Source organism: Kryptolebias marmoratus, linkage group LG11, assembly GCF_001649575.2.
Source record: "Kryptolebias marmoratus isolate JLee-2015 linkage group LG11, ASM164957v2, whole genome shotgun sequence".
NCBI classification, from domain to species: domain Eukaryota; kingdom Metazoa; phylum Chordata; class Actinopteri; order Cyprinodontiformes; family Rivulidae; genus Kryptolebias; species Kryptolebias marmoratus.
Window position 1 is genome coordinate 517,605 of NC_051440.1, and position 8,305 is coordinate 525,909.

The 8,305-nt window shown below is 39.0% G+C and overlaps 2 long non-coding RNA genes across 2 annotated transcripts in view; both read left to right on the top strand.

Annotated features, from left to right (window-relative positions):
• LOC112451431 overlaps positions 1 to 4,151 on the top strand; it is a 102,462-nt gene extending 98,311 nt beyond the window's left edge. The window contains exon 5 of the long non-coding RNA XR_005233794.1: positions 3,853 to 4,151. This is a non-coding gene — a long non-coding RNA (uncharacterized LOC112451431). The remainder of the gene's footprint in view (positions 1 to 3,852) is intronic.
• Positions 4,152 to 5,039: 888 nt separating this feature from the next.
• On the top strand, positions 5,040 to 6,309 carry LOC119617438. The gene is made up of 3 exons (XR_005233688.1): positions 5,040 to 5,952; positions 6,032 to 6,172; positions 6,268 to 6,309. It is a non-coding gene; the product is annotated as an uncharacterized LOC119617438 (long non-coding RNA).
• Positions 6,310 to 8,305: the final 1,996 nt, after the last annotated feature.

The window sequence follows — 8,305 nt, forward strand, 5'->3', positions numbered from 1 at the left end:
CAACATCAGACATCTCAGTCCAGAAATGTGCAGTTCTAGGCACAGCCAAGATACTGCGCAGAACCCTCAAGCTCCCAGGCCTCTGGTAGAGGACCCAAGCTCAGAGGATGAAACAAAGACCACCCGCGGAGGGTGAGAAGGGAATTTTTTATATTTATTGAGGTCAGAATCATTTTTAGACTTAGCTTTTTCTTTGAAAAGTTCCAATCAAAAAATTTATCTTTCATTTCTTTATTTAAAGTAAATATCGTAATGCATAAAGTTTAGAAGTATAACTCAGCAGACAACCAAAAGCTTTTTATAAGTTTAAAAATAATAAAATAGTTCCACAGTTCTAAAACAGCCATCAGGGTAAAGTTTATATAATTCTATGATTATTAAAGAATAATGTTGTGCAAATAGTCTGTCATCTTTTTCCTTAAATGTTTTATCCTTCTTCTGTGTTTATAAATTAAATTTACACTAAAATGTAGATCAACTTGCTTCATTCCCTTCATAAAATTGGAATCTTTATTACTTTAAAATTGCCAACAAAAGTATCTGAACATAAATGCATTTTATTGTTAAATTCAAAAGTAAAATTAAAAATAATTTAATTGTTCATAAAATAAACATTCTGGTTAATATAGAAGTTCTGATTCTGTAATCTATGGAATATGAAAAAAACAAAATCACCTGAGTGTTTTTCAGTTCAAAGTATTAGAGTAATCTTTGGAGGAAGTCCATGTTATAACTTCTTTAATTTAATGTTAGCTTCTAAACAGTTCTTAATTCTTCTTTAAATAATCTTAGCTGAACTAGTGATTATTAGCTTTATCTGAGTCAAAATTATTCTCTGAACATTTGGAATTTAGAATCAATATTTTCACTTTTTTATCTACTCAAGAATTTGGAATACTTTAAACTATTTTGATAAATAGCTTACTTTGGAATTTGGTCAATAAATGTGGTTAATTCTGCCAGATCGTCGTTTCAGTTTTCATGAAACATCTTATTGGAAGTAGATGTTATTTATCCTTTTCATCAGTTAAAATAAAACAGCCAGACCCAACTTGGCTTCTCCTTATCTTTATCATCCCACAGAGTTAAAGGTGCCTCACTGGATCAGAACCTGTAGAGGGCCAGTCGTCATTTCATCACGTTAGGGCCCAGAGCCAGTTGAGGGTCAGAGGTCAGAGGTCAGAGGTCAGAGGTCAGCTTTCCATCAGAGGTCACCTGGTGATGCCTTTGAGGGTCGGCGAGGAGGCTTAACTGATGCAGCAAAAGACAGCAATGCGCAACATAGAATAATGCATTCTTCACAGAATGAAAATTGTTCTTAACATAAGTTTTCCTTTAACTTTGTCTGCTAGACTTTAAACACCAAACAATAATTTACTGTCTCACACAAAGGCTCTCTCCTCCATCAAACTCAGTTTGATAACAATGAGAACGTCCAGACCTTGCAGTGAACAGAACTAATTTACCTCATTCTGTCCAAAGATTCTTTTACTCGTATCTTAGAAAAATTCTCCTGCAAAACAAAAAAGAGAAAGTTTATAAAACATTTAAATATTTTTTCATTTTCAGTAACACATTAACACTTCTCTCATGTTTTAACAGCTTTCAAAATTGAATAACTGGATCTTATTTTAGTATCAAATCAGATTCCTCCTCACTAATCTTAGAAGTGTATACAAGGTTTAATAATTAGTTATAGGTATGCAAGTGTATTGGTTTGCTAAGTTCAGAATAAACTTAGCAAAACTTTCCTTGAAAGATTTCCATCCCAAACCTTTCTCATTATTTTATTTATTTGACTCAATGAACATCACCATTTTAAATCCCGATTTTTGAATAAGTTTGACACTTACGTCATCTTGTTGTATGATATCTATAATCCTGTATAAGTTGTATTTCATAAAATTATTAGTGCTGTTATCACTTCAATGATCCACTGTATCACATTGTGTTTATTAATATTTAGTTCTAATGATGAGCAACCAAAAACTCTTCCTACAACGTCCTCATCCATTGAATAATCCTCATGTGATAAACCTCGATCCTTTCAATTTTTGCTGTTTTAAATTGTTGTTAATTAATTAGCGTACTCATGCTTTTAATTTAAATTCTGTATCCTGTTTAATTTGAACCGGGCAGATTGGTGTTAATGCTGTAGGCCCTGTTTTTCCTAGAATCGCTCCTGTGGGCTGGAGTCTGAGCCCCCCCTTTTTCACTTTTTTGCTCCAACTTCCTCTCATCTCATCTCCTCCATGCTGCATGTTGTGCAGCTCCTGACTCTGCCCTCATGTGACGTAGAGGTAGTCATAGAGAACATGACAGTTTGAGACTAACACAAAAATACTATTTTACATATATTATAGGTCTGTGATCATAAAGTCTTAGAAACAAAAGAAAACACTGTTCCCACATACTACACAAACATCTTCTAAACTCCTGGAGTTTTTTAGGCCCAATTTCCTTTCCAAAAAGAAAACTCTTAGTAATAATTCCCTTTCATAAGTCAGAAAGCAATTTAGATCCACAGTTTGACTCTGTCCAACCCAGTACTCTGACAGATTTAAAGTTAGTCAATTGCAGAATCTTAAAGGCATCCTGCAAACCTATTTAGTCCGGACTCTGGATACTGGGAGGTCAGGTTTCCCATGGACTTCTAGAAGCTTTGTAGCATTTCTTCATTTAATTGCCAGTCTTCATCAACAACAATAATAACAGAAAAGGTGGACTGCACAAAATCAGACAGATGTTATAAACCACACTTATGACAAATAGAATCAACATTCAGACAAACGCTTAAGACTACACTTAGAAAGGATGAGTGCATATTACCCGTCATAAGAAATTTAGGGGAGTTGGCTCCAATTTCATTCGCTAGACAGAGAACAGAAAGGGAGGGGCAACAGTGAGGGCTGTCCTCCGAGCAGAGGAAGGAAAAGAAAGGTTTGTTAGTGTCATGTTTCACAGGTCAGCTTCTCTTTACCTCTAGTTTTAACAAAATATATGACAAACAAATTGTTCTGTACCAATGTATGCATAATCCCCTGCCACGAGACCAACGTCTTCTCACACTTTCTCAACTCTTTCTCAGCCTCTTCTCTGTCTTTCTTACACTGTGTTTTCTTCAACATACCTGCTTCCTGTTCTTTAGACATACTTTCAGTTACTTTCTATTTTAAGAATTTCAACTGTTTTAACAAAAATCCTCCTAAGGGTTTGCAAACACTCAACTCTACTCCCTGTCTGGTCACAGTCTGCTGCAAAAAAGTCCTAGTCTTTTCTGGCTTCTTTTTGCAATCTTCCTCATGTTCAGTCAGATAAGTTACTAATTTGTCTGTCTGTGTCTGCAATGGGGTCCAGGGTCCGGAACCCCACCCAGAGTCATCTAATACTTTGTCACAGTGACCCTCCATTTAACTAAAAGTCTTACCTCCTATTCAGCGAGGATTTACACTTTAATGAATAGTTTACTCGTTAAAAAAAAAAAATCAACGCAGCGCAGTCTCACACGGCGGTGAGGGCAAAATAAAAGTTTTCACACAGCGGTGAAAAACTGACACAATCCTGACATTCTGCTCTCTTACACACTTCTCAGTATTCACACACACTTCACAGTAAGTACAGAATAAAAATACACACTCCATATTCGGAGGTCACTATCACTGTCTAAAGGTCTTTAGTGCCTCTCAGGCTACTGTCACCATTTCAGGGTCTTCAGCACCTCTTAGATTTGGAGACCACTATCACTATCTAGTGTCTCTCAGGCTGCTGTCAACATAGTATCGTTCAGTATCTTCAGCACCTTTTATATTCGGAGTTCACCTTCACCATCTAAGTATCTCTGGTGTCTCTCAGGCTACTGTCACCAATTCAGGGTCTTCAGCACCTAGGCCACCATCAACAGAAGTATCTTTGGCGCCTGTTGTCTAGTCGGCTCTTGTTCTATTTGGAGACAGCCACCCTCCTGTGGTGATCTGAAGATTACTTCCTGGTGGGCGTTTCCAGTTCCTCCTACTGGGGAGTCTTCCTGGGCATTCACACCTGCAGACGATAAGTGTCATCAGTGGTTAGAGTACTTAAGGCTGTGGTGAAGATCAGACCAGCGCTGGAGCATTGCTTACCCACGTGGTAAAATCTCTGAGCCTCCTAGTATTTTGCTTTCCTTGTTGACGTTACTCATCTGTGTTTCTGTACCTGAGGAAATCCAGTCCGGTCTGCATTCCTGCCTCCCTCGAGCTAAGTAATGCTGAACCACTTACCGTTGCCAGTCTCCCTCAACACCGTCTGCCTGTGGAGACAACTTACCTTTGCTGCCTGGAAACCTACACGATGTTTCCACCATCCCCGTAAGCTAAACAAACTTGCTGTAAAACTCCTAGTGACTTACTGCCCCTCGAGCCTCTCATCCAGTTACTTACTTTCCTTCCTCTCTTGCAGATTCAAGCACCCGTACCTATTGCATCTGCACTGTAAATAAATCCACGTTTTTCATACTGAGTCTCCCGTTGTCTGTTAGTTGCCAAGCTGCTTCACTCTTTGACATTTGTTAGGAACCTGACACCTCCAGGAAAACTCAAACTAACCTGGCAATTAATCCTCTCCTGCGTCCAGAAAGAGGTTTGGGGTCACCAGCCCCTGCTGTGGGTCCCCGATCCGATGCCGACTTAGACCAAACTTCTCTTTTTAAACTTTTAACACATCAAAGCACTTCTAAAAATTATACAAAAATGACCAATAATTTAAACAGGCGTGAAACACAGTACAAGCGTGTTGTGGAGGAAAATTCCTCTTACCTTTTAGCCGGCTCACACAAATGGACTGTGTTCGTCCGTCTGCGCTCAAACAGCCGTCATCCAATCCTACTACTGACTTCTGTGCAAAACCATCCTCTGTTACCAAGTTGTTGAGGAGACAAAATATTACCTAAATTAAACTCAAACTCTAAAAAACCTCTCCTCACGATGGACCGGAAAATGCACAGAGAAACCAGGAGTCAAAAATGGTCAAAAACAGTATCTTCAGTTTAAAAGATTTATTAGCCTTAGTACTAAGGGAGAGACTCCTTACCAGCTCACAGCAGGAACACCAGAAGATGTCTGAGCTAAATCTCACAAACATAGCATTTTAACCTGAACAAAGAACTGGCCCATAGTTTCACTTCACAGTTTCTACTGTGCTGACTCCCCCAGTCTCCGTTATCTTGTAGCCGGTACAGGGAGTCACACACGCCATAAATTCACATTACCTCACCAGTGCATATTTACAACCATCAACATGTTAATACATTTGATTCAATTTACAGATACATTAATACATGTTTCTATCTGGCAAGAGTGTCTATTTTACAAGGTACAATAATACATGTTTCTATCTGGCAAGAGCGTCTATTTTACAATTTCCATTTTTTGTTCTCTGAAGGAGACCACCATCATGCCTAGCTTTCTGTCCCTGATTAGGTGCACCTCTGCATGTCCTGGAAAACCCCCTTGAGGCAACGGTTTTAATTAAGGGGGAAAGCAGCGACATCGCCTCATGCCCCAGTGACGGTAACCATTTCTGGCACAGCATACAACTGTACAGAAGAGAACTAGCCCTGTTCTGAGAAGTAAACAAAAATACCATAGATATACGTAGGTAGCTTACATTATTCAAAAATAGCAGAAAATCAATACCTATGCTTAGGAGGAGAGGTTACTCCTGGTCAGACGTCTTTACCACGTCTGTCCCTACTTAACACATTCAAAAATATTGATTAAGAAGTGCAGTAATTATCAAACTCTTATAGCTCTATTTTATATTTTTTTGCTGTCTGTGAGGATTCTGGAGTTAGCTCCGCCTTTGGGCGGTACCACTAACCCTTCCTTCCACAGCTGCCCCTGATTCCACTGATGAGCTGATCCAGCATTTAAGCCTCCGGCTGAGTCCAGACCTTCGCTGGAGCATCAAACCTCTCTGGTTAGACTCTTAGCCACAGGCTCTAACCTCAAGCTGGTTACGTTGACTATTTAAAGTATTTTTGTGCTCTTCGACTTAGGTTGCTGCCTTGACTAGACGATCACTCCTCGACGGGAAACTACTGGATACTTAGCCTTGCCGGACCGCTGGATCTCCTACCTATTGAATCATCGTGGAAACCTTTATCACCCCCTCAACTCCGTGAACGCCTACCTCACCTGTAAGAGAGAAAGAGACTTTATTCACACATTCACCTATTCTACGCCAAAACCGAAAATTGTACCCGAGACTCACCTAGCTCCTTTTGCCTTCCAGACTGCTCCTGATTACGGCCACTGTAAATACCTGCACCCTGTAAATAAATACACTTACCTTGAGCCTTGTCTCCATGTCTGGTTTCGGCTTCGCTCCTTGGACAGTAAAACCTGGTTTATGACACTGTCAGATGGCCAAAGGAGCGAGGAAGTGTATTGTAGCCTTAAATTCAGTCCCATCTGCTCATAACCATACAACATATTTGTGACGCCTACAGTGCTTTATTAGCTTTGGTGTGACGCCACGGCTCTTATCCTGTCTTACTCTGTGCTCGGCTGATGTGGTAAAGCTCTTCTAATAGGGAGCTCTTACTCACTACTACTCTTAATACATTTTGCCTTTATTGATTGGAACTACCAGCTAATATAATATTGCTCTTGTGCCCACCTGACAGCAAGTGCATAAACACAACTATTGAAATGATTTAAAATCTAGGCATTAGCATACAAGTAAGAACACAGATTAGTTGTCTTTTTTTTTTTCTGGAACAGTTTTGACAATTTCTTAGATAAACCTGCAAAGAGAAAACCCTTGAGCTCTTTATGAGCTGAAAAAACGCTTAATTAAAACATGTATTATGAATACTTAAAATCTGTAAAAAACAAATGATGGATATTCGTTGAGATCTTCTTCTTCCTGTTGTCTTCAAGCTCAAGCAGACTAACCTGGATGGAATGTTGCTAGGTCCTTAGAGGATTATTCTGCCTCTTTTACACAGACCTAGCAATATGCCTCTGGACTCAGCGGCCGACGCTGTCTTTGATCGAGAGGGATCAGTTTGGATCTCCCCAATGAGCGATTTGGCTACTTTGCAGGTGTGCTCCCGCTCCAGTGATACCTGGTGGAGCTCTTCCCTTTCAGCCTCACAGTGTGTGTTGTTCTCTCAGCCACCTGGAATGAACCGGTCCACCTGGGCACCGTCCAATTTCTTTATATGACTTTCATCAATGCACTGGGGGCCCTGTGTGGGGACTGTTCTGGTCTCTGGTCATCCCACCCTGGTTCTCTTGCACCAGATCAGCAAAACCTGTGACTAGAGCAGACAGGTTAATGAAAATGTGCTTTATACTCACTTGGCGTGTCCTCTCTTGCTGTTCATGGTCGACTTACTGATGGTCCAGGGAACTGTCGGCCAGTCAGCAGGTCATATGGAGTGCCACCAGTCCCTGAATTAACTGAACTCTCAATAGACATAAAAAAGATAGGTAATGTGTCCAACCAATTCAAATTTCTTCTTAAGAAATTACTTTAAATCTATTTTTCTTTTCTTAGTTGGTTTGAAATCAAAGTAGGTTTTGTGGTTTATTGCTAAACAAAGTAATAAAGCTGGTAATTTCAAATAAGCAAGTTTTAAGATGTAAATTTAGAGCTATAGTTTGTTGTTCATTAAATTCGGAGATGGGCTGTAAAGTATGTAGACACATAACTGGTAATAAGTTTTAGTGGTGTTAAAGAAAGTAGACAGGAAGCAAGTTATAACTAGAGAAATTGCATTTCCTACAAAAATGCAGTGTGAATGCTTTTTTGCTGAATGATTTGACTGAAAGCTGCTGAAGAAGCTGAAACTAGGTGGAACAAACCCTTAAAACTGCAGAACAATGCTTAAAAAAACAGAATAATCCTTAAAAATAACAGAACAATCCTTAAAAATAGCAGAATGATCCTTAAAATTGCAGAACAATCCTTGAAACAGCACAACAATCCTGAAAAATAGCTGAAAGAACCTTGAAAACATCCCAAAAAGCAGAACAGAACCTAAAAATAGCAAAACAAATCATAACACCTTAAAACAAATCCTTAAAACAGCAGAAAACACCTTAAAAACACATGAAAAGACTTTAAAACAGCAGAACAATCAATAAAACTAAAAAAAATCCTTAAAAACAGCAGAACAAACCAGTAAAACATCAGAACAATGCTTAAAAACAGCAAAAAATCCTTAAAAACAGCAGAAAAAAACCTTAAGAACATCTGAAAAGACATTAAAACAGCTGAACAGTCAATAAAAAAGCAACAAAAACCCTTGAAACAGCAGAAC